Below are 25,666 nucleotides of genomic sequence, written 5' to 3'. Positions count from 1 at the left end.
ACCTTCTGGAGAGCAGTTGGCATGTTTTTGTGAAATTATTTACTTACTCAATGATTCTTCAATCCCACAAGTGGGTCTATTCCCCAGAGAAATTCATGGACAATTCTAGAAGGAAACTTGAACGAGGATGCCCATTGCAGCACTGTTTGCAGTAGCAGAGAGCTGTCTAACCAAGGCACCCCTCATTAGGGGAATGGAGAAGTAATAAATAATAATAATGATGTTAGACAGCTTTTTCCTGGAGTCCTTACACACCAAGGATTGTTCAAAGCTCTTCACATACACCCCAAATGCAAACATTCAATCCTCATAACCACCGCATGGGGCAGGTACTCTCACTCTCCCATTTATGTATTAGGAACCTGAGCACAGAGCAGTTAAGTAATTTGCCCAATATCACACAGCTGGTGAGTGGCAGAACTGTGATACAGTAGGCAAGTATAGTGGGATCTTATGCTGTAGTCAGAAGCCATGACTTAGATTTATACACAATGACGAGATCTTAGAAAACATAATGTTGAGTGAAAAAGTGAAAAGCAGATTGAGGGGTACAACACAATACCACTCTTGTAAAACAAAAACACATACATACAGAAAAAAAAAAATTAGGAATCCTTCAGTGAAAGAATATCTGTCTGATCAGACATATTGGACATATTTGAGTGGGTGCCTGTGGGTGGGAGTGGGGAGAGGGGATGGAAGGAACAATGAGAGGGGGGCTTGCTCAAAACAGCTTCAGCCGTGACCTGAAGAGCAAGATGGACTCAGAACCCCAGGTCCAGATGTTACAAAGGAAGCCGCCACCATTAAAGAGATGGTTATGGATGGGATGGTTGGGGAACCAGGGATAATGTAGCTTAGAGAGGAGAGGGCTGGCCCTGAGGTGCCCCTAAGAGGCCTCTACGCTGACCCCATTCATGGAGGGCAACTGAGCAGAAGCAAGAAAAAAATACTAGGGAAATATGGATGTTCCGGTTTGCTAATACCACCATTATGCAAAATACCATAAACGGATTGGCTTTTATAAAGGGGGTTTATTTGATTACCAAGTTACAGTCTTAAAGCCATGAAAGTGTCCAAACTAAGGCATCAACAACAGGGTACCTTCACAGAAGAATGGCCAATGGCATCTGGAACACCTCTGTTGTCTGGGAAGGCATGTGGCTGGTATCTTCTTCCTTTGCTCCCAGGCTGTGTTTCAAAATGGCTTTCTCCCAGGACTTTTCTCTCTAGGTGTCTGGGGGTATTCTCTTAATTTATCCCAGGCAAACTCTGGAGTAACAAAAGTTTACTTTCAATGGCTGTCTTCAAAATGTTTCTCTTGACTGCAGCTCTTCCTTCCGTCTGTGAACACTTTTATAGGATTCCAGTGATTCAGTTAAGACCCACCCTGAGTGGGTGGGGTAACACCTCCATGGAAATTATCCAATCAAAGGGCTCATCCACAGTTGATTAAGTCGTATCTCCATGGAAACACTCAATCAAGGGATTCCAACCTAATCAATACTAATACGTCTGCCTGACAAGATTGCATCAAAGAACGTGGTGTTTTGGGGGACATAATGCATCCAAACTGGCACAGTGGATTTGGTCAATTACCATTCACTTTGCAGTCTGTTTTCATACTCAGAATTAAAAGCAGGCCAACACTCTCCTTGCTATCTAGAAAGGTTTCTGTGTCACCTTTCCTCACTGTTAATTCCTGTACACACTAATTTAAAAATAACCCTAAAGAACATTAAATTAGGAAGAACAAGCTATTAACAAAAAACGTCAAAAAATGGCGCTGCTTCTGGAGTCTCGACAGTGTTATTGGAGCCTCTTCCCTCTCTCCAGGGGACACGGCATGGCTGATATATAAGTTATAGAAGGTGTTTCCCAGGAAATGTAGCAGGTGGCAGGGGTTGTTTTCAGACACTGGTGCAGGTGTTCAGGTGTGTGTGTGTGTGTGTGTGTGTGTGTGTGTGCGCGCACGCATGTGTGCTGGGATATTGAACATGGATGAATCTCCCATCTTTTTTTTTTTTTTTTTTTAACTCAGATATTTCAGCTGCAGCTCCCCCAGGATCCTGGATGGGCTGAAGAGGCAGGACTGACTTTTCCTCGGAGGAAGTGGTCCCGATTGCCTGATAGCCGTGGTTCTGCAGAGTTCCTCACTCCAGGCTGGGCAAAAGTGTCGCAGGTAGATGTATTTCTAGAGGGGCTTTCTCTGCTTTGCTTTTTGAGTACTGCAGAAGGAGCATAGGACTGGGGAATAGAATAGATTCTAGCGTGGCCTCTGCCTGTTCCTAGCAGTGTGAGTGTCTTCATGGATTAAACAGGGATAACCGGGCCAGCCCTGCCTACCTCACACAGGGGAGAAAAGGGGCAACATGAGGTTCAGTGGGAACAAAATGTGCAAAAAAATGCTTTGGAAACTGTTAAGTACAATATAGCTGCAGAGAATTATTTTTGTTTCCTATGATAATATCGTGAGTTTTGATCTGCTGGCTTGTGTACTAGGATAGGGGGAGTAACCTTATTGTCTTTTACCTGTAGGAAACTGAAGGGTTGATCCCAGATGACACCCTGCATAAGCAGGGAAACCAAGGCCCGATATTCGGTTTATTCCTCCTTAGGAGGAGTGCTTTTGGTGAGCAAGGATGGTACGGACGGGCAGGTAGCCCCAGGCCTTGGTAAGGCTGGTACAGTTACTGGGCTTCTAGGATTCTCCTTTCCATCTTTAAAAAAACAGTCAAGTTGCTGCATGATTTTGTGAGGATCCAGTTTTGCACTGAGTTCAGCTCCAAGTCCTGGAGAAATGCTTGGCTTTTGTTGTTACACTCCTCCATCACACTTGGCTTTGACACACACTTGCTTTTAAAACATCTTAATACTGTTGCCACAGGAACACTGGGTAGCTTTCAAGTTCACGCCTTTTGAAGGCAAAAACTCTCCACCTTTCCAACACTAGCTGCTCAAGTAAGCCAGGGGCTGAGCTACCGTGATAAAATCCTGGCTTCGTCCGTCAGAACCCAGGTAGCTGCTTTCTTTTTTTATGAGCTGCTGTTGTCAGAGCACTGTAGATCTCTATTAATAGACTAATGATTTCATGTCGCCTGTGATTTTTCTAAGAGGAAACAGTAATGCAGCCGATAGGGTCCAGCTGTCCCTTTTTGCACTGGGACGTTTCGGCTGAGTGTGTGGCCATAATTGGGTTATGGGCTGCTTGATATGATTGTGCTGCTTGGAAATGCAAAATCCATGAGTCAGTTAAACATCAAGGTGAAGTTATTTCCAGCCGATCGATCCGCAGCGTCTCCCCAACCGCGTTGAGGCCGGGGTGATGGGAGAAATGGATTTAGCAGGCAAAGCTGCTCTTTCTTCCCACTGGTGCCCTTGCCTCAGTGAAAGGGGGACTCTTTATCTTTTGAAGAACAAATTCCACAATCCTGCTTCTGGGCAGCCTGCCTAGCTGGTGGGGAGTCCCCGCGGATGGGTAGGGTTTATTTGATTTGATGCAATTCAGCAAACATTTACTGAACTCCTACTGTGTGTCCAAAGTACACAAAACAAGGGTGTTTGTTTTTCTTTTAAATAACAAAAGTTATGTACTCTAGTTCTAACAGTTCAAATAAGCCTTCTTTGCCTTTCAACCTCACCTCCTTCAATATTGGGTTTGCACTATATCCTTCTATTACTTTTTCTGTGCTTCTAAAGCCATGTTCACATATTGAGGAGTTTTATCAAAATGAAAATGGGATGTGCATTTTCTGTAACTTCCCTTTTTTTCCACTTACCCACATAACATAGAATCTATCTAGGTTAATGCAGATGGATCTGGCTTACTTCTTTTCAGTGGCGCTATACAATTATACGTTATGGGTATCATGTAATTCACCCAGTCATATCCCTTCTGATGTACATTCAAGCTGTTTCTGTTTGTTTGCTCTCAGGTACGTGATCTGGGAGGCAGGGCTTGAAACGGGGGCTCTGGGTGTAGCTAGATCTGGGTTTGACTCCCAGATTGGCCATTGACTGTGCAACCTTGAGGATGTTCTCCAGGCTCCTCTGAGCTGTAAAGTGGGGGTAGGAACCAGCTCCGAGTGTGGTGGTGAGGACCGAGTGAGAGGATACACACCAGGTGTTAATGGCAGGGCCTGGTGCAGCCAGTGCCTGTAATGGTAGTGCCAATTCTGGACTTGAAAGCCTTCCTCTGTCTTGCCCAATGGCTTTAAGGGGGAAGTCACTGAAGAAATGCAGATCCAGCTTTTGCAGAATCTACCATATCTGCAGAGAGAGGCACTAGCCTCCCCTGAGGGGGGAGCTTGGGGAAGCCCCTGGAGCCCTAGAAGGAGGTGGGCCTTCCGCCTCAGCCCACCTGTGAGCAGCCAACCCATGGGGGTCGATGGTTCCTAGTTACCTGAGGTGGAGGGATTGTGTTCAGAGAAGTGGAGACAGGCTGCTTGGGTGGAGGGCTGTGCCGGTTTGAATGTATTGTGTCCCCGAAATGCCATTATCTTTGTGGTCTTGTGGGACAGACGTTTTGGTGCTGGTTAGATTTGCTTGGAATGTGCCCCACCCAGCTGTGGGTGGTGACTTTGGTGGGATACTCCCATGGAGGCGTGACCCCACCCATTCAGGGTGGGCCTTGATCAGTGGAGCCATATAAAACATGCTGACTCAAAGAGATGGAACGCAGTGCAGCTGTGAGTGATGTTATTTGAAGAGGAGCAAGCTTGCTAGAGAGGAATGTCCTGGGAGAAGCCATTTTGAAACCAGAACTTTGGAGCAGACGCCAGCCATGTGCCTTCCCAGCTAACAGAGGTTTTCCGGATGCTATTTGCCATCCTCCAGTGAAGGTACCCGATTACTGATCTGTTACCTTGGACACTTTATGGCCTTAAGACTGTAACTGTATAGCCAAATAAACCCCCTTTTTATAAAAGCCAATCCATCTCTGGTGTTTTGCATTCTGCAGCATTAGCAAACTAGAACAAGGGCTCTTTTACAAAGCCCAGGAAGGACCCTGTCCAGTTTTGTCCTGGTTCTGGACGTCCTGCACTTTGCCACGTGGCAGGTGGTGGGTGGGCTCATTCTGTTGCTGTAGCCACTGCCACCACCCATGCTGTGTCATTTTCTTAGATAACTTAGATACTCAATGATTGTTAAGTGCCTCCAAATCTAGTCTTGTTCTGTCAGCCTCCTCTGATGAAGAACTTAGAACACAGGGGATCTGATTGTCATCACCCTTCACCATGCAAATCAAACCTCCTGAGTTTGGTCAGTTTGCTGCCCACCAAGGCAGAATGTTCTCCCCACTACACCTGCTTTTGCAGGCAAGCTCTGCCCACCCACCAAGATACTGCCATGGATTTTTGGTAGAGCCTCTTCATTCTAGGGTCTTAGGGGCAGGGCATGTAGCCCAAAGTCTTTTCACTGTTTTGCCGAGGAGTTTCGGGGCCATCAGACAACTGTGTCCTTGGGGCTTCCTCTGGTGTTCCAGCAGAGGAAGCAGATTCTGTTTATGCAGATTAAGCCCCCCTCCATCTGAGTACACAGGCTTATCAGTGTACTCAGATTATCTAGGCCAATGATTAGTAAATAGTGGTCCATAGAGTGGTTTCAGTCACTGGTTCATGGTGAAATGAGAAAAATAAGAACAGAGTGGTGAGTTTTCATCAAGTTAAACAGTCAATTGAAGGTTGAACAATGCTTTTGTGCCATTAAAATTGTGCATTTATAATGATGGTCAGAGCTGGTGATAGTTCCCCAACCCATCCACTTCTTTTTTGACAAAAGGAAGCATTTAAATTTCAGGATATGTCTGTGATTTTTCTGTTCAAATACTTTGCCCGTTTTTCCATTGGGTGTTAGTGTTTTTCACACAGATTTGCAAGACGTATTTAAAAAACATTAACCCCTAAGGAAAATATTTGCAAAAACATCACAATTGACCATATACCATTTAACTTTATGCATTAGGCATGTTTTTGATATATAGTTTACGTTTTTATGTATTCATAGTCAATTTTTTTTTTTTTGCCATTTAGAATAAAAGCAATGAAAACAAAACCTTATCTCTTCTATATTTTATCTCATATTGATAGGAATTTTTTTAACTTAAAATTTAATCAGACTCAAATATATTTTTCCCCCTTGTTTTTCCTGTATGATTATTTGGCCAGATAAAAAACAGGCAACCCTACAGGGAGTCCCACATTTTTGCGTTTTAATTATCGGTAAAATCCAAATGTCTGGCCAATGCTGTTCTAGGCGATCTCTTTCCCTTCCTGCCTTCTCCTGGTTACCTCTAGACTCAGTGGAATCTCAGTTCCATGGGGGCACCTGTATAAGCTTCAGAAATGTCACTGACCCACCTTGTTGTATTGTCTATGGCTATGTGATTGATTTTCTAAAAAACAAATATATCTTTTAGTAACTTCCTCATTTCCCTAAAACATTAGATTCACATTTTCTCAGCTTACATCCCAGACTTTTTACCAATTGACTCATTATCATACAACTCCATTGTCAGCTCAGTTACAATGTTCATTCTCAACAATTGCTATTATAACTTACATTTTTCAATAGTCACTAATTCAATATCTGTTATAGCTTCCAACTACAACACCTATTGTTATGACTTGACTCAGAATGGTTCACAGGGGAAACAGAGCTGGGGGTGCCTCGATTGGACCCCCCTCTAATCTGACTGCAATCGCAAAGGACACCTTCCATATCACCTTTGCTGCTAAATAAATTCACCTGTTTGCTCCAATGCATGAAATGGTGCCTTTACTTTGAAGCCTGCCTTGTTCTCAGTGTGAATTAGGGGTCTCAGACAGGGCCAGAAGTGGAGAGGGTGGTTGTGACAGGCTGAGTTAGGCATGGTAGCAGCATGGAGATAGCACTGGGTGATGGGTCCAGCAGGCTCGAGTGGTTTACTGACATGACCTGGAGCAAACCACTTAATGTCTCTGCACCTCATTCTCCTGCATCTGGAAAACAAACCCATTGGTTCCTATGTTGGGGTTTCTGCAAAAACCAGTGAGGTGCAAGATGAAGCCATTAGATCTTCTGTTCAATGATTTTATCTGTAAAAAGAAACCACTATTTTGATGGTGGATATGTCATCCAGTTAAATCTCACATGTTCTACTGAGGGAAGGGGAGGTTCCTTATGAAAAAGGGTGACAGTGGTCCCCTTACTGGTTCATTAGCTTTCAGCATATTGCAATGTTCTACAATTTACCAACATCCCATTAAAATGTATGTATTGTTATCTGGCTTGAACCAAATGACCAATCATAAAATGGATGAGTGGCTTAAAGATTCCTGCAAAGAAATGGGTGGATGGAAAATAACTGTAATTATGCAAGAACAAGCAAACAGCAAGGAAATGGCAGAATCAACCCTTCTCCTGAGCCCAGAACAATTTCTACACCAGTCTTATTACAAGCTAAAAACGATGAAGATCTAATTGGATCAGATGTGAAGTTGTCTTAAAACACCCTCCCCCGAACACCTGTTTTAAAAATGTGGATTTTTCCTCTTATTAGCAGTGCACTTTGTGTAATGTGCCTATTGTTCCATTGTGTTTTTCAGCTCTGACAATCATTTAAAGCAAACATGAAAATTGATTGAACTTTTGAATTGATGCATTAAAAGTTTGATATTTGAGATAGTTGATGTCTCTCAAAGCATAATATCAGGATTTTAAAAAATTATACAAATTCTACCACATTGCTCTCACAAAAGCCATGACTATTGATATTTCAGTGAGAGCAAAAAGTTTTGTACAATAACTAAATTTAAATATATTGAGAACATTTAACTATTTTTTCATAGCATCCTTTTGAAGTCTTTATTCTCTGTTTGCTTTATAATGTATATATTATTACAGATCATACATACAACTTATAAAGAAAATATATATATTGGGGGCTTCCAGTTGATGAAGATGGTGGCATAAGAAACTCCAGGGAGCCAATCCACACAGAATCTTTGAACAACTGGGAAACCTGGCAGAGCCATCTTCCTCAGAACTCTGGAAAACAGTCAAAACAGAAACAACCTAAGCTGAGAATTTAAGGGGCCACACCTCTTTACACCAGTGGGGAGTGACAGGCTGACAGGCGCCACCTCCTGGGCAGGTTAGGAAAAGCACAGCAGCTAGAGGCCTCACAGGGAAGTCTGTCAATCTTCTACGATATGCCCTCAGGGAAACTTGACACTGAATATAGCCTCATTCTGAGACCTGAACCTGTTCTGGTCTGGGAAAATCTGATTGAGGTAACCAAGGAAACCAGATGCCTAGACAATGGAAAACTACTAATTACACTAGGAAAAATGAAGCTATGACCCAGTCAAAGGAACAGATTTACACATGAGCTGAGATACAGTTGAAATATTGTTTCACTTTAATGAAACAATCAATTAAAGGTTTTCAAATAAATATGCTAAATCAATTCAAAAACCAAGTCAATGAGTTCAGGGAAGTTATGGCAAAAGAGATAAAGAATATAAAGAAAACACTGAGTGAACATAAGGTAGAAATCAAAAGTTTGCAAAAACAACTGGCAGAATCTATGGAAATGAAAAGCACAACACAAGAGATGAAAAACAAAATGGAGACATACAACAGCAGATTTCAAGAGGCAGAAGAAAACATTCAGGAACTGGAGAACAAGACACCTGAAATCCTACACACAAAAGAACAGATAGGGAAAAGAATGGAAAAATATGAGCAAAGTCTCAGGGAACTGAATGACAACATGAAGCACATGAATGTACATGTCATGGATGTCCCAGAAGGAGGAGAGAAGGGAAAAGGGGCAGAAGCAATAATAGAGGAAATAATCAATGAAAATTTCCCATCTCTTATGAAAGACATAAAATTACAGATCCAAGAAGTGCAGCGTACCCCAAACAGAATAGATCTGAATAGGTCTACACCAAGACACTTAATAAGCAGATTATCAAACATCAAAGACAAAGAGAGACTCCTGAAAGCAGCAAGAGAAAAGCGATCCATCACATGCAAAGAAAGCTTGATAAGGCTAAGTGCAGATTTCTCAGCAGAAACTGTGAAGGCAAGAAGGAAGTGTTGTGATATATTTAAGATACTGAAAAAGAAAAACTGCCAACCAAGAATCCTATATCCAGCAAAACTGTCCTTTAAATATGAGGGAGAGTTCAAAATATTCTCTGACAAACAGACAAATGACAGTTTGCGAACAAGATACCTGCTTTACAGGAAATACTAAAGGGAGCACTACAGACAGATAGGAACAGACAGGAGAGGTTTGGAACACAATTTTGGGTGATGGTAGCACAGCAATGTAAGTACACTGAACAAAGATAATGATGAATATGGTTGAAAGAGGAAAATTAGGAGCATGTGGGACACCAGAAGGAAAGAGGAAAGATAAAGACTGTGACTGTATAATTCAGTGAAACCTAGAGTAGTCAACAATTGTGATAAAATGTACAAATACATTTTTTCATGAGGGAGAACAAATGAATGTCAACCTTGCAAGGTGTTAAAAATGGGGCAGTATTGGGGAAACAAATACAATCAGTCCCAACTAGAGACTATAGTTAACAGAAACATTGTATTATGCTTCCTTTAATGTAACAAAGGCAATATATCAAAGTTAAATGCCTATAAGAGGGGGATATAGGGGAGAGGTATGAGACTCTTGGCATTGGTGATGTCTTTTATTGTACTTTAGTTTAATTCTGTCTTTCCTTTTGTTGCTTTTTAGCAGTCTTTTTTTTTCCTTTTGTCTCTCTACCTTCTTTGACTCTTCCTCCTTCTTTGTGGAAGAAATGGAGTTGTCCTTGTATAGATAGTGGTGATGGTGAATGCATAAATATGTGATTATACAGGGGACTATCGATTGTTTACTCAGGATGGAATGTATGGTATGTGAACAAAACTGTCTTAAAAAAAACGGGTTGATGAAGAAACCTTGAGGATACTATATTGTGTGAGATAAGACAGACACATAAGGACAAATATTGTATGGTCTCACTGATATGAACTAATTATAATATGCAAATTCATAGGCATGAAATATAGGTTACCAGGAAATAGAACAAGGCTAAAGAATGGGGAGCGGTTGCTTATTGTGAGCAGAATGTTTAACTAGGTTGAACTTAAGTGTTTGGAAACAGACAGAGGTGATGGTAGTACTTTATTGTGAGAATAACTAACAGTGCTGAATGGTGTGTGAATGTGGTGGAAAGGGGAAGCTTAGAGTCATGTCACCAGAAGGAAACTTGGAGGTTAAAATATGGGAATATATAAAACAGTGAATCTTGTGGTGGACAATGTCTGTGATTAACTGTACAAATATTAGAAATCTCTTTCATGAACTAGAACAAATGTATGACAGTATAACTAGAAGTTAATAATAGAGGGGTGTTCTAGTTTGCTAATGCTGCCAGAATGCAAAACACCGGTGATGGATTGGCTTTTGTAAAAGGGGGTTTATTTGGTTACACAGTTACAGTCTTAAGGCCATAAAGTGTTCAAAGTAACACATCACCAATTGGGTACCTTCACTGGAGGGTGGCCAATGGTGTCCAGAAAACCTCTGTTACCTGGGAAGGCACGTGGCTGGCATCTGCTCCAAAGTTCTGGTTTCAAAATGATTTTCTCCCAGGACATTCCTCTCTAGGCTGCAGTTCCTCAAAAATTTCACTCTTAGTTGCACTTGGGGTATTTGTCCTCTCTTAGTTTCTCCAGAGCAAGAGTCTGCTTTCAATGGCTGTCTTCAAAATGTCTCTCATCTGCAGCTCCTGTGCTTTCTTCAAAGTGTCCCTCTTGGATGTAGCAAGCTTGCTCCTTCTGAGCTTATATAGTGCTCCAGTAATTTAATTCAGACCCACCCTGAATGGATGGGACATCACCTCCATGGAAATTATCCAATCAGAGTCATCACCCACAGTTGGGTGGAGCACATTTCCATGGAAACACTCAGAGAATTACAATCTAATTAACACTGACAGGTCTGCCCATACAAGATTACATCAAAGATAATGGCATTTGGGGGGACATAATACATTCAAACTGGCACAAGGGGTTTATAGGGAAAAATATGCCTATTGCAAACTAGGTACTACAGTTAGTAGTATTTTGACATTCTTTCATCAACAGTAACAAATGTACTGTACCAATACTAGGAATCAATAATGGAGGGGGGGATGAGGGGTAGGGGAGGTTTTGAATTTTCTTTTTTATTTTTATTTCTTTTCTGGAGTAATTAAAATGTTCTAAAAATTGAAAAAAAATTAATTGTGGTGATGGATGCACAGCTGTGTGATGGTGCCGTGGGCAATTGCTTGTGCGCTTTGGATGATTTTATATGTGAACAGTCTCAATAAAATTGAATTTAAAAAATGGTAGGAGAAGCTTGAGCCCCATTGCCATCCCCTCCCCCACCCCCCCTCTGGCCCCATGTGAAGCCAGCCTGTGCTTCCATGGGGGGCCTCTGTCTGTTCCAGAGGAAGCAGAGTAACCCTGTGCTCATACTGGGGTGTCTGTTGGTGCCAATCTATCAGTTGGCAGTCTGAAAGACTGAACCAGAAAACTCATCCCTGGATCACCCTCCCAGAACTTGTCCTGCAGGCAGCTTGCATACAGCTAGAGCAGTATAAGAAATGAGTTGAAGTGGCCAGAGGCAAGGATTCCCTGCTTTAAGTCATATAATAGAGCACCAGGGAGGGGGAGAAATCTATTTCATAGAGAGTAGAGGGAACATCTGAATTCCTGCAAAGGGAGAATTCCTAAGGCCACAAGCAAGTACAATCCCAGGACAATCCACAGGTTCATAAAAGATAGAGAGGACCCTGTACTGCACATTCAAGTAGGGCTCCTCTTCTTGATAGGAGGGCTAAACTCTGAAGGAGCTCACCAGCCGAGGCTGAGCCAATTTGTAAAGACTGTGAATGGTGGTTTTTTTTTTTTTTTTTTTTTGGGTGTGTTTGTTTGTGTTAGCTCCTGACACTCAGGGAGAGCTCTGTTATCTCACTAGCTGAATCCACACTTAGGGAACAAACAGCTCAGTGACTAAATCCCATAGTTAACACTTCAAAATATTAAAATGTACAGGTGCACAACAAAAGATTACAAGACAAAGATGCAGGAAATGATGACCCATCCAAAGGAGCAAGATAAAAATCCAAAAACCATCAATGAAGACCAGATGTTGGACATAACTGGACAAAGACTTTAAAAAAAATGATCCTCAACATACTCAAGGAGATAAAGGAAGACATAGAGAAAGAACTAAAGAATATTGGGGGGAAATGAACAATATGAGAAACTCAATAATGAGATAGAAATTTTTAAAGGGAACCAAACAGAAATACTGGGGTTGAGGACTATAATAACTGAAATGAAAAATTACCTAGAGGGGTTCCACAGCATACTGGAGCTGGCAGATGAAAGAATCAGTGAACTGGAAGACAAGACAATAGAAATTACTTGGGCTGAGGTGCAGAAAGAGAAGGAATAAATAAAACTGAACAGAGCCCAGGAGACCTGTGGGACACCATCAAGAGTATAAATATATGCATTATGGGAGTCTCAGAGGGAGAAAAAAGAAAGGGGCAGAAGGAATATTCATAGAAATAATGGCAGAAAAATTCCAAACTTTAACATGAATAAGCACATTCAAGAACCTCAATGATACCCAAACAGGATAAACTCGAAGAGAATCATGCTCATAAGCATAATAGTCAAGCCATTGAATGCCAAGGATAAGGAGAGTTCTGAAAGCTGTAAGAGAAAAGCAACATGTGATGTACAAGGGAGTCCCAATAAGATTAAGTTCCAATTTCTCATCAGAAACTATGGAGGCAAGAAAGTAGTGGGATGAAATATTTAAAGTGCTGAAAGAAAATAATTGCCAACCAAGAATTTTATATTTAGCAAGAATCTGACTTTCAAAAATGAGGGAGAGATCAAGACATTTCCAGATATACAAAAGCTGAGGGGTCATCACTACTAGACCTGCCCTACAAGCAATACTAAAAGTTCTTCTGATTTAAAGGAATGGACACTGGACAGTGGATCCAAACAGCATGAAGAAATAAAGACTTCCAATAAAGGTAAGCATATGGATAACTACAAATACCAGTACTATTGTGTTGCATTTTTTTTTTTTTTTGGTATATAGCTCCATTTTTTACTTTTACAGGTTTTAAAATGTAAGTGCATAAAAATTATTCCATAGTTTTTGACATGCAATGTATAAAGATATAATTTGAGACAAGTACAACACAAAGGTGGGGGAATGGAGGGATATAGTAACAATGTATGTGTAAGCTGTTAAAGTTAAGTTGATATCAAATCTAATGTGATTTTATAGATTTTAGATGTTAAATTTAAGCCTTATGGTAATCACAAAGAAAATATATGGAAAATATATACAGAAAGAAATAAAAAGGGACTCAAAATGATACAATACAAAAAAAGCAAATGAATATGAAAGTAGGTATTAATAGAAGAATTGAGGGATCAAAAAGGTATAAGACTTACAAAAACAAAATAGCAAAATTCAGAAGTCTTACATTATCAGTAGTTATGTAAAGTGTAAATAGTTAAAAGGCAGAGATTGTCAATGGATAAAAACCATGACCCAACTATATGCTGTTTACAACAGATTCACCTTATATTCAAGGACATAAGTAGGTTGAAAGCAAAAGGGTGGAAAAAAATATTCCATGCAAATAGTAACCAAAAGAGAGCTGTGATAGCTATACTAATATCAGATAAAATAGACTTTAAGTCAAACACAGTTATGAGGGACAAAGAGGGACAGTATATACTGGTAAAGGGTAATTCAACAAGAAGACATAGAAATTATAAATATATATGCACCACAAGGCAGAGTCCCAAAATATATGAAAGCAGATATTGACAGATGTGAAGGGAGAAACAGATGGCTCTACATTAATAATAGGAGACTTGAATACACCACTTTAAATAGTGGATAGAACATCTAGGCAGAAGACCAACAAAGAAATACCAAGATTTGAGTGATACTATTTACCAACTAGACCTAATAGAGGTATAGTAAACACTTCACCTAGCAGCAGCAGAATGCACATTCATCTCTAGTGCACATGGATCATTCTCCAAGATAGACCATATATTAGGTTACAAAACAAATCTCAATAAATTAAAAAATATTGAAATCATATAATGTATCTTCTCCCACTGCAATGGAATGAAGCACAAAGGGATGACTCCAGAAATCAATAACAGAGGGAAACTGGAAAATTCACATTTGTGTGGAAATTAAACAACATGCTCTTTTTTTTTTTAATTTTCAAAAATGAATAATTTATGATAATTTAGATACTGAAAAGTCCTTCTAAATTCACACCAATCCAAACTCCTCACCCCAAGATACTTCCCTTTCAGAGTGTCAAGATTTTTTTGTGTGCATATTCTAACATATACAGTGAAGGTAAACAAGATACTCTTAAGCAACCAATGGGTCAAAGAAGAAATCAAAAGAGAAATTGGGAAATATCTTGAGCCAAATGAAAATGGAAACACAGCAGACCAAAACTTATGGGATGCAACATAGGCAGTTTTCAGAGGGAAATTTATAGCTCTAAATGCTTATCTTAAAAAGAAGAAAGATTTCAAATATGAGACCTAACCTCACAACTGGAGGATCTAGAAGAAGAGCAGAGTAAACCCCAAATCAGCAGATGAAAGAAAATAACAAAGATTAGAGCACAGATAAATGGAGAGGATGCAAAACACTAAAATCATAAATGAGAGGGGGGCATTACTATCAACCCTACAGAAATAAAAACTATTATAAGAGGATACTATGAACAACTCTATGCCAACAGATTAGAAAACCTAGATGAAATGGGCAAGTTCCTAGAAACACACAAACTACCCACACTGACTCAAGAAGAAGTAGATCTCAACAAACCAATAACGAGTAAAGAGATTGAATAAAAACCTCCCAACAAGGAAAAGCCCAGGACCAGATGGCTTCACTGGAGAATTTTACCAAACATTCCAAGAAGAATTAACACCAATCCTGCTCAAACACCTCCAAAAAATTAAGAGGAAGGAACACTCCTTAATTCATTCTAACAGGTCAACATCACCCTAATACCAAAGCCAGGTAAAGATACACCAGAAAAGAAAATTACAGACCAATGTCCCTCGTGAAAGTAAATGCAAAAATCCTCAACAAAATCCAAGCAAACCAAATCCAAAAACACGTTGAAAGAATTATGCACTATGAATAAGTGGGACTTATCCCAGGCATTATTCACAATTGCCAAGAGATGGAAGCAAACCAAGTTCCATCAACAGATGGATAATCAAAATGTGGTATATACATCTGGTGGAATGTTACTCAGCCATAAAAATGAAGGAAGTTCTGATATATGTGACAACATTGATGAATCTTGATGACATCTTGAGTGAAATAACCCAGACACAAAAGGACAAATATTGAATGATCTCACTGGTATGAAATCATTAGAATAAGCAAATTCATAGTGTCAGAATCTGGAATATAGTTTACCAGGGGATGGGCTGAGCGTAAGGAATGGGGAGCTAATGCTTAATTGGTACAGATTTCTGTTTGGGGTGATGGAAAAGTTTTGGCAATGGAGGGTGGTGATGGTGGCACAACCTTGTGCATGTAATTAATACCACTGAATCATATATGTGAATGTGTTAAAAGGGAGGGAAATTATAGGTAGTGTATATGTACTAGAATAAAAATTAAAAAAAACCCGTAGGATTATATAACACAGTAAACCCTAATTAAAGTATGGACTATAGTTAATTGTACAATTATAATAATATTCTTTCATTAATTGTAACAAAGCTACCACACTAATGCAAAGTGTTTATAGGGAAAACTGTAATTGGGGCTATATGGAACTCTATTGTTTGCATGAATTTTCTATAAACCTACCTCTCTAAAGAAATGAAAAAAAATTATATATGGGGTGTGCTCCAGTATTCTGATAGACAAGCCCAATAGAAGAAGGATGAAAATACTGATTAGGTAGTAGTTGAGCAATTTTCTGACGGTGATGTTCTCCCTGTGATCCCTTCTTCAGAAACCAGGTCACAATTCCAGAAGACTGACAACCTTTGTGGGACTTGTCACCATCTACCAGCTAGCATTCATATTTTTTAAATAAAAATTTATTGTGAACAATGTATAGCTTCTACCTTTTCTCTCTGTGGGCCTCAGAAACATTAACAGAGTTTTTTCCTGTTTCAAATGTCCCTGGTTGCTGAATTGCTCATGGATAATTTGGAATAGTGGAATGAATCATGACATTAAGATTTCCTGCTTTTATTTTCTAGAAAGTATAAAATAATCATAATAAATTATCGCTATTTTCTAAAATTACCCTAAAGTTTATAATACCATCGAGAGGCAAGCTGAGTGAGAATATGACTGTTTATTAGCAAGAGTTTTTTTTAAACTGAAAATATAAATCAAATATATTTTGGGGAAAAAGAAACCATATGACAAGTCCTTCTTTGTGTTTCACGATTTTGACTGCTGTGGTTATGTGGAGGTGCAGTGAACCCACGCAGAAACTCGCTCCCATTTCTGGATGGTGGGGTCTGAGGGAAAACCCAGCCTATGAGGGAGGACGAGGAGGGCAAGCCCTTGGTGGGGAGTCTGCTCTTTTGGAGATGGAAAGCTTCCTGTAGGATGAGATGTCCTCTGCCATAAACTCCCCATCTGTAAGCATTGGAAACATTCAATCTGAGAATGCAGGAGGAGGAGCTAAAGGGCCTGGCAGCCACAAAAAGTTCCCCAGGGAGGTGGGGAAGGCACTCCTGTCTCAGAAAAAGCAGCACCCCATGCCCAGGGATCAGAAAGAAAACACTCCCTCCCAAATGCCCCACTTGGATTATCAAATGCTTGAAGATCCCGTTTTAGGAGCTTGACTTTAATTGCTGTTTCAGTTACTCTTTTCCTCAGATCTGCAACTTCTGTCTGGAGATGAGGTTTTCTTTGGTCTCCCATGCTTCCAACCAATGATCATGAGCTTTTCATTCAAGGGACAGAATCTTTGACTTTTTTTTTTTCTTCCTTTTTAATTTTTATTGGGATTGTTCAGATACCATACAATTATCCAAAGATCCAAAGTGTACAATCACGTGCCCCTGGGTACCCTCATACAGCTGTGCATCCATCACACTTAATTTTTTTTCAATTTTTAGAAACTTTTCATTACTCCAGACAAGAAATAAAGTGAAAGATGAAAAAAAGAAAAGAAGAAAAGGAAACTCGAATCCTCCCCTATCCCTAACCAACCCCCCTCAATTGTTGACTCATAGTGTTGGTATAGTACATTTGTTACTCTTTATGAAAAAATGTTGAAATACTACCAACTGTAGTATATAGTTTGCAATAGGTATATAGTTCTTCCCTATATGCCCCTCTATTATTAACTTCTAATTGTATTGTTATACATTTGTTCTGGTTCATGGAAGCGATTTCTAGTATTTGTACAGTTGATCATGGACACTGCCCACCATAGGATTCAGTTTTATACATTCCCATCTTTTGACCTCCAACTTTCCTTCTGGTGACATATATGACTCTGAGCTTCCCCTTTCCACCTCATTCACACACCATTCGGCGCTGTTAGTTATTCTCACATCTTGCTACCAACACCCCTGTTCATTTCCAAACATGTAAGTTCATCCTAGTTGAACATTCTGCTCATACTAAGCAACCACTCCCCATTCTTAAGCCTCGTCCTATATCTTGGTACCTTACATTTCATGTCTATGAGTTTACATATTATAATTAGTTCCTGTCAGTGAGACCCTGCAATAATTGTCCTTATGTGTCTGGCTTATTTCACTCAGTATATTGCCCTCGAGGTTTTGTCATCAACCCATTTTTTTTTTTTTTTAATATGGTTTTGTTCACTCACCATACATTCCATCCTAAGTAAATAATCGGTGGTTCTCTGTATGGTCATATATTTATGTGTTCACCACCTTCACCACTATCTATATAAGGGCATCTACATTTCTTCCACAAGGCAGGAGGGAGAGTCAAAGAAGATAGAGAGGCAAAAGAAAGAGGAAAAAAAAAAATGACAGCTAGGAAGCAGAAAAAGGAAAAATAACCTTAAATCAAAGTAGAGTAAAGAATCAGACAATACCACCAATGTCAAGTGTCTAACATGCCTCCCCTATCCCCCCCTCTTATCTGCATTTACCTTGGTATATCACCTTTGTTACATTAAAGGAAGAATAATACAATGATTCTATTAGTTACAGTCTCTAGTTTATGTTGATTGCATCCCCCCCCCAATGCCTCCCCACTTTTAACACCTTGCAAGGTTGACATTTGCTTGTTCTCCCCCATAAAAGAACATATTTATACATTTTATCACAATTGTTGAACACTCTAGATTTCACCAAGTTACACAGTCCCAGTCTTTATCTTTCCTCCTTTCTTCTGCTGTCTCACATGCTCCCAACCTTCCTCCCTCAACTGTATTCATAGTTGTCTTTGTTCAGTGTACTTACATTGTTGTGCTACCATCTCCCAAAATTGTGTTCCAAACCATGCACTCCTGTCTTCTATCACCCTGTAGTGCTCCCTTTAGTATTTCCTGTAGGGTGGGTGTCTTGTTCACAAAGTCTCTCATTGCCAGTTTGTCAGAAAATATTTTGAGCTCTCCCTCATATTTGAAGGACAGCTTTGCTGGATATAGGATTCTTGGTTGGCAGTTTTTCTTTTTCAGTATCTTAAATATATCACACCACTTCCTTCTTGCCACCATGGTTTCTGCTAAGAGATCCGCACATAGTCTTATTAAGCTTCCTTTGCATGTAATGGATTGCTTTTCTCTTGCTGCTTTCAGGATTCTCTGTCTTTGACATTTGATAATCTGATTATTAAGTGTCTTGGCGTAGGCCTATTCAGATCTCTTCTGTTTAGAGTACGCTGTGCTTCTTGGATCTGTAATTTTATGTCTTTCATAAGAGATGGGAAATTTTCATTAATTATTTCCTCTATTATTGCTTCTGCCCCTTTTCCCTTCTCTTCTCCTTCTGGGACACCAATGATATGTACATTATTGTACTTTGTTTCATCCTTAAGTTCCCGGAGACGTTGCTCATATTTTTTCATTCTTTTCTCCATCTGCTCCTTTGCATGTAGGCTTTCAGGTGTTTTGTTCTCCAGTTCCTGAGTGTTTCTTCTGCCTCTTGAGATCTGCTGTTGTATGTTTCCATTGTGTCTTTCATCTCTTGTGTTGTGCCTTTCATTTCCATAGATTCTACTAGTTGTTTTTTTGAACTTTTGATTTCTGCCTTATGTATGCCCAGTGTTTTCTTTACGGCCTCTATCTCTTTTGCAATATCTTCTCTAAACTTTTTGAATTGATTTAGCATTAGTTGTTTAAATTCCTGTATCTCAGTTGAAGTGTACGTTTGTTCCTTTGACTGGGCCATATCTTTGTTTTTCTTAGTGTAGGTTGTAATTTTCTGTTGTCTAGGCATGGTTTCTTTGGTTATGCAAATCAGGTTTTCCCAGACCAGAACAGGCTCAGGTCCCAGAGGGAAGAAATATTCAGTATCTGGTTTCCCTGCAGGTGTGTCTTAGAAAATTGCTCCACCCTGTGATGCCTCAGGTCAGTGTGCTTTTCTGCCCAGCAGGTGATGCCTGTCAGCCTATAATTCTTGACTGGTGTGAGGAGGTATGGCCGTGTTCCCCCAGGCTCTGGGGTCTGGTTCTGAATGGAAAGGGCCCCACTCCTTTCCTCTTAGAGAAGATAGACCCCCCCTAGGGGGAGGTCATTAGCATTTCAATGGTCTCTCTCTCTGCTTGTGCTGTCTCCACCGTTCTCTGAGTCACAGCCCTGGAAAATGAAAATGACTGGGGCTTTCTCCACTGAGCCAAAAAAGAAACAGATAGTCCCCTTCAGACCTAGTCCAAGGCGACCCTCTGGCTCTCCAAGGTCAGTCATCACCCAAAGCCTCTGTCTGTTTTTTGGGGGATTCGTACCTGTAGTGAGCAGTTCACACTTGCTACTTAAAACCCCAGTTGGAGCTCAGCTGAGCTCTATTTGCTTGCTGGGAGAGAGCTCTCTCTGGCACCACGAGGCTTTGCAGCTCAGGCTATGGGGGAGGGGTTCTCGCGACTTGGATCCGCAGGTTTACTTACAGATTTTATGCTATGATCTCAGGCATTCCTCCCAATTCAGGTTGGTGTATGATGAGTGGATGGTCTCGTTTGTCCCCCCACAGTTATTCTGGATTATTTACTAGTTGTTTCTGGTTTTTTTTAGTTGTTCCAGGGGGACTACTTAGCTTCCACGCCTCTCTATGCCGCCATCTTGCCCCAAACCCAGAATCTTTGACTTTTAAAAAAATCAATGGTTCTTTCCTGCTTTCTAGCATTTCTTTGAGTTCTTTGGATCACTTTCCAACCGGCACAGTACACCTTGTCATTTGCTTCAGAACATTCCTCCTTTTGCTCCAAGTCACGATCTGCCTAGACAGATAAAATCCTCAGAGGCTCCCTTTCTCTGTCTTGACAAAATTCAGGCACTTCATTTCCTGTCTTTCAGACATTTTGGTCCATGCTTTCAATCGACCTTTCAAGAAGATCAAGTTTTCTCTTCTCCTCTGCAGCAATGTTGGCATAGGGTTGATTGTCTCTCCATGTTCAGGGTTGAGATATGCACTTGACTTGGCAATAACAGTCAGTTTTCTCTTGGCTTTGCATGCCCTGTCATCAACATGGTCTCCATCTCCTGATTCCAAGTTATCACCCATGCTCTCTTCTCTAAGGCAAGCTGCCAGCTCTTTTATCTTTAGTGAATGTTCCTGCAGAGACTTGATCTGACTTTCTGCCTTGGTCCTAGAGATCAATTTGGAAATCCTGAGTCTTTCTTCAGTTGCCCATGATAATTTCAAGTGCGTTTTAGCTTCTCCCACTTACATTGCAATGGATTCGGTTTCTTCTTCCAGAACCTGGATCTTTCTTGCAGTATCAGACAGCCATGCTCCTTGATCTGAGCTCTGAGGTTCTTCTTTTCCCAGATGGTTTGCTATAAAGCACATGAGGGATCGAATCACACTGTCGGGCATGTCCAGGGCAGTGGGCAGTTCTGGGCTTTCATCTACTTCCATCATGGGGTGAAACTTGGTGAGAGCTTTACATTTGACTAGAGCTGGTGCTGAACTGCCAATGGTGTGTTCCTTGTCTCTCTGTACACAAAGTCTTTCTTTCACAGACTGAAAATTTCTGCCTAAAGTGAAGAAAACTGTCAGCAAGCAAAATTTCATGGTGCACTCCACCTCTCCATTGGTGCCCAGAGAGAGTGGGACTCAGTCTTAGGCTGTCAGGCACTTCTACCAAATTCTGCAGCACCTGCTGAGTTCACCAGCGGTAGAGCTTCGTAACAGGATGACACTCCTCTGGAGAGCACCAGGTTGCCACAGAGCACCCCGCGGCCACTGTGGACCATGGGACCACAACAACCCTGTAAATCACTGAGCAGGGTTCTGCCCAGATCCAAACTCATCAGGCACCCAGGGCAATCCACGCTTGGAAAGAGCGAGGGTGGAGGAGGGTGGACACAGAAAGAACTCGCACATCCTCAAGCCTGCCCAAGGGCTCCCCCTTTCCTCTACTTAACCTTCTTCAGTGGCCCTGGAGGAACCCTCCCTCCCGTGCTCTGCAGTCACTGCTCCCTTGACCTTTCTGCGAAGCCCTTCCTCTCACTGCCCACGTGGTAAGCACATGTGCACCCGAAAACCATTGGGCCTTATCTCCCCTGTCCCCAGTGCTCTGTAAGAACCTGGGACAGGGTGGGTGTTCAGTGGCCCGGGCATGTTTGTGGAACAAACGAATGAATGAGTGAGTGAATGAATGGTGGAGAGACAGAGCCATTGCTGGCTGTGTTGGGACAGTCACACATAAAGCCCTGATGACTGAGCATATAGTTCCATTACGAGAGCTTAAAAGTCCCAAGGATATAGAATATCTGTGTAATGTCATTTAAAATATTTAACAAATGCTTAACATTCCTCAAAATTCACCATTTTTGACTTCAAAGAAAACTTCAAAATTGTTTGAAAAATAAAATGCCCTAATGGAGATCATTTTCTCTAATCACATTTCAGTAAATTTAGAAACAAGTGACAAGCATTGAATTATAAACAACTGCATGGAAATTTCAGCTCTGCTAGATAAACTTGGGATCAAAGAACCATCAAAGCCCAAACTACACGATATTTATTTAGATAATAGTAAAAATGAAAACACTGCATATAAGAAAAATCTGTGAAATAGAGCTAATGTTATTTAAAAAGGAAAACTCATAGCATTTAACACATAACTAAAAATGGAAGGGAGAAAAGGAATTAATTGGACCTTGAGCAGCCAGCTAAAACAGAAATGGAAAAAAGATACAAAAGGAAAGCAGAGCAATGGGAATAATATAGAAACAAAATGTTCTATAACTCAGAAAATCTGGAGATTTGATAAAATAATCTAAGAGCTAATTATGGAGTGGCTATTAGTTTTTCTTTTAAATAGAGAAGGCATAAATACAAGACCGAAAATGTAAAGGAATAAAAAAAACCAAAGACAGAGAGGAAAATAAATTTTCTCAGCCTCCCTTTTAGAACTCTGTGCAAGGAGGTAGAGAGAAGGGGAGCTGGTGGCAGCTTTGGCCTGGACCCCTGATCACCCCTGCAAACTCCCACCTCTTGCCCCCTGTGAGAACAGTGCAGTCCCTCCTGGTGTAGCTGCCTGGCTTCCAGGGGGCAGGAATTAGAAGGAAAATTCCTATTTGGGCTGCTGAGTTGCCCAGGGTGCCAAGGCTGGAGCTGGAGGGGATGTGAGGCTTGGAAACTCAGACTGGGGCTGCCCTTTGGAAGCCCTTTCTGTACCGGGGGATTGGAGGCCCGGCCTGGCTTATTTGTCCTTTTCTGCATCTATATCTTTATTTATCTCTAAATCGATATCCATGTCTATATATACTAATAAAGATAATTTTTTAGAAAATAAAATAACAGATTCTGGATCTAAAGGGCTCTGTATGTGGGATTATTAAGAAGTCTGAGGGAAGTGCAGACCCCTGTCTTCTGGGACATACTGGCAGATGTTTGTGGGATGAATGAATGACTGAATGGCTGAATGAATGAGTGACCCGGGGGCAAAGCCATTGTTGGCTGACTCTGAGAGCAACCTATAACTCTGTGCCCTCTGCAGATGGTGCACCCAGTAGAGCTTAAAAACCCAGTGGAAAAGCCACAGCTCCTGGGAATTTTGTGCATCCTATGATAACATTCACTTTTTCAAGCTAGTAATACTCAAAGTCAGCATGTGTCCAAAGCAGAATTCTTAATGACTCCCCTCAAAGCTGCTTCACTTCCCTCCTCCATCTAAGCGAATGGTCCCGCCATCCACCCAGAGTTGCTCAAGCCAAGACCAGGGATCAGTCACCTTTCTCTTCTTCTTCTCTCTGGACTCCTGTTCAATCCACCATCAAGTCTAAAATATTCCCCAAATCAATGTGGCTCACTCCGTTTCTGTCCCGGTCGAAGGCCCCATCGTCTCTGGCGTGGAGCCCCATAGCAGCCGCTAACTCTGTCTCCATGCTTTCCTAGCGCCACCACTGGAGTTAGCCTTCTACATGTAAATCGAACCTGTCACCTCCCGGTGGAAACCTTCCAAGGGCTGACGGTCAGCTTTGTAATAAAATCCAGAGTCCCTTCCCGGGCCTCTTGGGCACTATAGGACCTGGCCTGCCAACCTCCCCAGCACAGGCTCTTGCCATTCTGCCCCTCACCCGGACCACCCTAGTTGCAAGTGCCTTTTTTCCTGTTCTTCAAGTTTGTTCCTGCTGCAGAGGCTTGCATTAGCTCCCTCCCCCAGAATGTATGCCCCTAAATCATCTTGCGACTGAATCCCTTTAAATTTTCTGATTTCAGCTCACACATCATCCATTTGGATCCAGTCTAAGGTTCCCCTCCCCGACCATTCACTCCATCACACCCCCCTGCTTTATTGTTAATATATCATGAGCAGGGCAATCTAAAAGTCTCCATGCACTTCCGTATGTGCGTGGGAATGGACAGTAGCAGGAGGCTCTTAGCCTAGGACTCAGACAAGGATTTGGGTTAATTTCCTTTCTTATCAGATGTGCTGTGGAGCCTTTTCTGGATCAAGGAAAGTGCTGGTCCTAGAAGCTAGTCAACACTCCTTCCTTGACTTCATGCCCCTAAACCAGGTGACTGCTCTCCTGGGCCTTGTTTTCTGTCCTGGCTCTCTCAGCTTTCATTTCGCCCATGGGCCTCGAAGGGAATGGGGGTGAGGGCACCAGCCCAGGAAACACTTTTGGGGCCCCTGTCTTTGGCAACTCTGGAACTAGCCTTTCTGGGGCAAAATCCTAGGGAAGCAGGTACCTCTCTTCTAAAGTCACCCACTTTTATAAAAAAAAAGTCTTTTTGCAAAACCTGATTTTGTAGTTAGTTTCTCAGTTCCTTCTAGACAAGTGTTGAATGTAAGTACTGGTCATGTGGGGAAATTTAGAGGTCGAATCTATTTCAGAGGGGAAGGGAAAGGCATCAAGGCTAGGCTACTTTGCACAAAATGGAAGGAGTTAGGCTGGTACATTTAAGAGAAACTGTGCAAGCTTCTAGACTTAGGGGGCAAGACAGGAAAGCAAAGAGAAAAACCAGGCAATTCAGGGGTGGGTTTGCTTTCTTCCAACTGCAGGAGAGAAGGAAGCCAACGAGACAGGCCTGGGACCAAGCAGAGTCAAAGGCACGTTGAGGCTCTCTTGCATGTGCTCCCACCTGGTGCTCCACCCAGGACACCCTGCATGCTTTGGCTAAAGGAAGCAACTGGCTGTCAGGAGCAGGGCCGCCTGTGGGCCTCCTAACTCCCTCTCGGGGGAGAGTTAGCGAGGCAGGTGATGGGGCTGGGGCCTTTGTGCCACAACATGAATGATTGCTATGAAGGGGAGATTTTTTTTTTTATTATTTTTATTGGGATTGTTCAGATACCATACAATTATTCAAAGATCCAAAGTATACAATCAGTTGCCCCTGGTACCCTCATAGAGCTGTGCATCCATAGCCACACTTAATTTTCGTTCAATTTTTAGAAGCTTTTCATTACTCCAGACAAGAAATAAAGTGAAAGATGAAAAAAGAAAAAAAGAAAAGGAAACTCGAATCCTCCCCTATCCCTAACCAACCCCCCTCAATTGTTGACTCGTAGTATTGGTATATTACATTTGTTACTGTTTATGAAAAAATGTTGAAATACTACTAACTGTAGTATATAGTTTGCAATAGGTATATATTTCTTCCCTATATGCTCCTCTATTATTAACTTCTAATTGTATTATCATACATTTGTTCTGATTCATGGAAGAGATTTCTAATATTTGTACAGTTAATCATGGACATTGCCCACCATAGGATTCAGTTTTATACATTCCCATCTTTTGATCTCCAGCTTTCTGAAGGGGAGATTTTGAGTAAAGTGTGAACTGGTTACTCTTCCCTGTGGGTTTAAGGGAACCTCTAGATGTGCTGATCACCTGTTCCTGCTTTTAACCAGATCAAGGGGGTATAAACACTAAATGCAGCATGACATCCCCAGGGTCTCGTG

Source organism: Choloepus didactylus, chromosome 8, assembly GCF_015220235.1.
Source record: "Choloepus didactylus isolate mChoDid1 chromosome 8, mChoDid1.pri, whole genome shotgun sequence".
In the NCBI taxonomy this organism is placed as follows: Eukaryota; Metazoa; Chordata; class Mammalia; order Pilosa; family Megalonychidae; genus Choloepus; species Choloepus didactylus.
The sequence above is the reverse complement of the archived record's forward strand: the minus strand, read 5'-3'. Positions refer to the sequence as shown.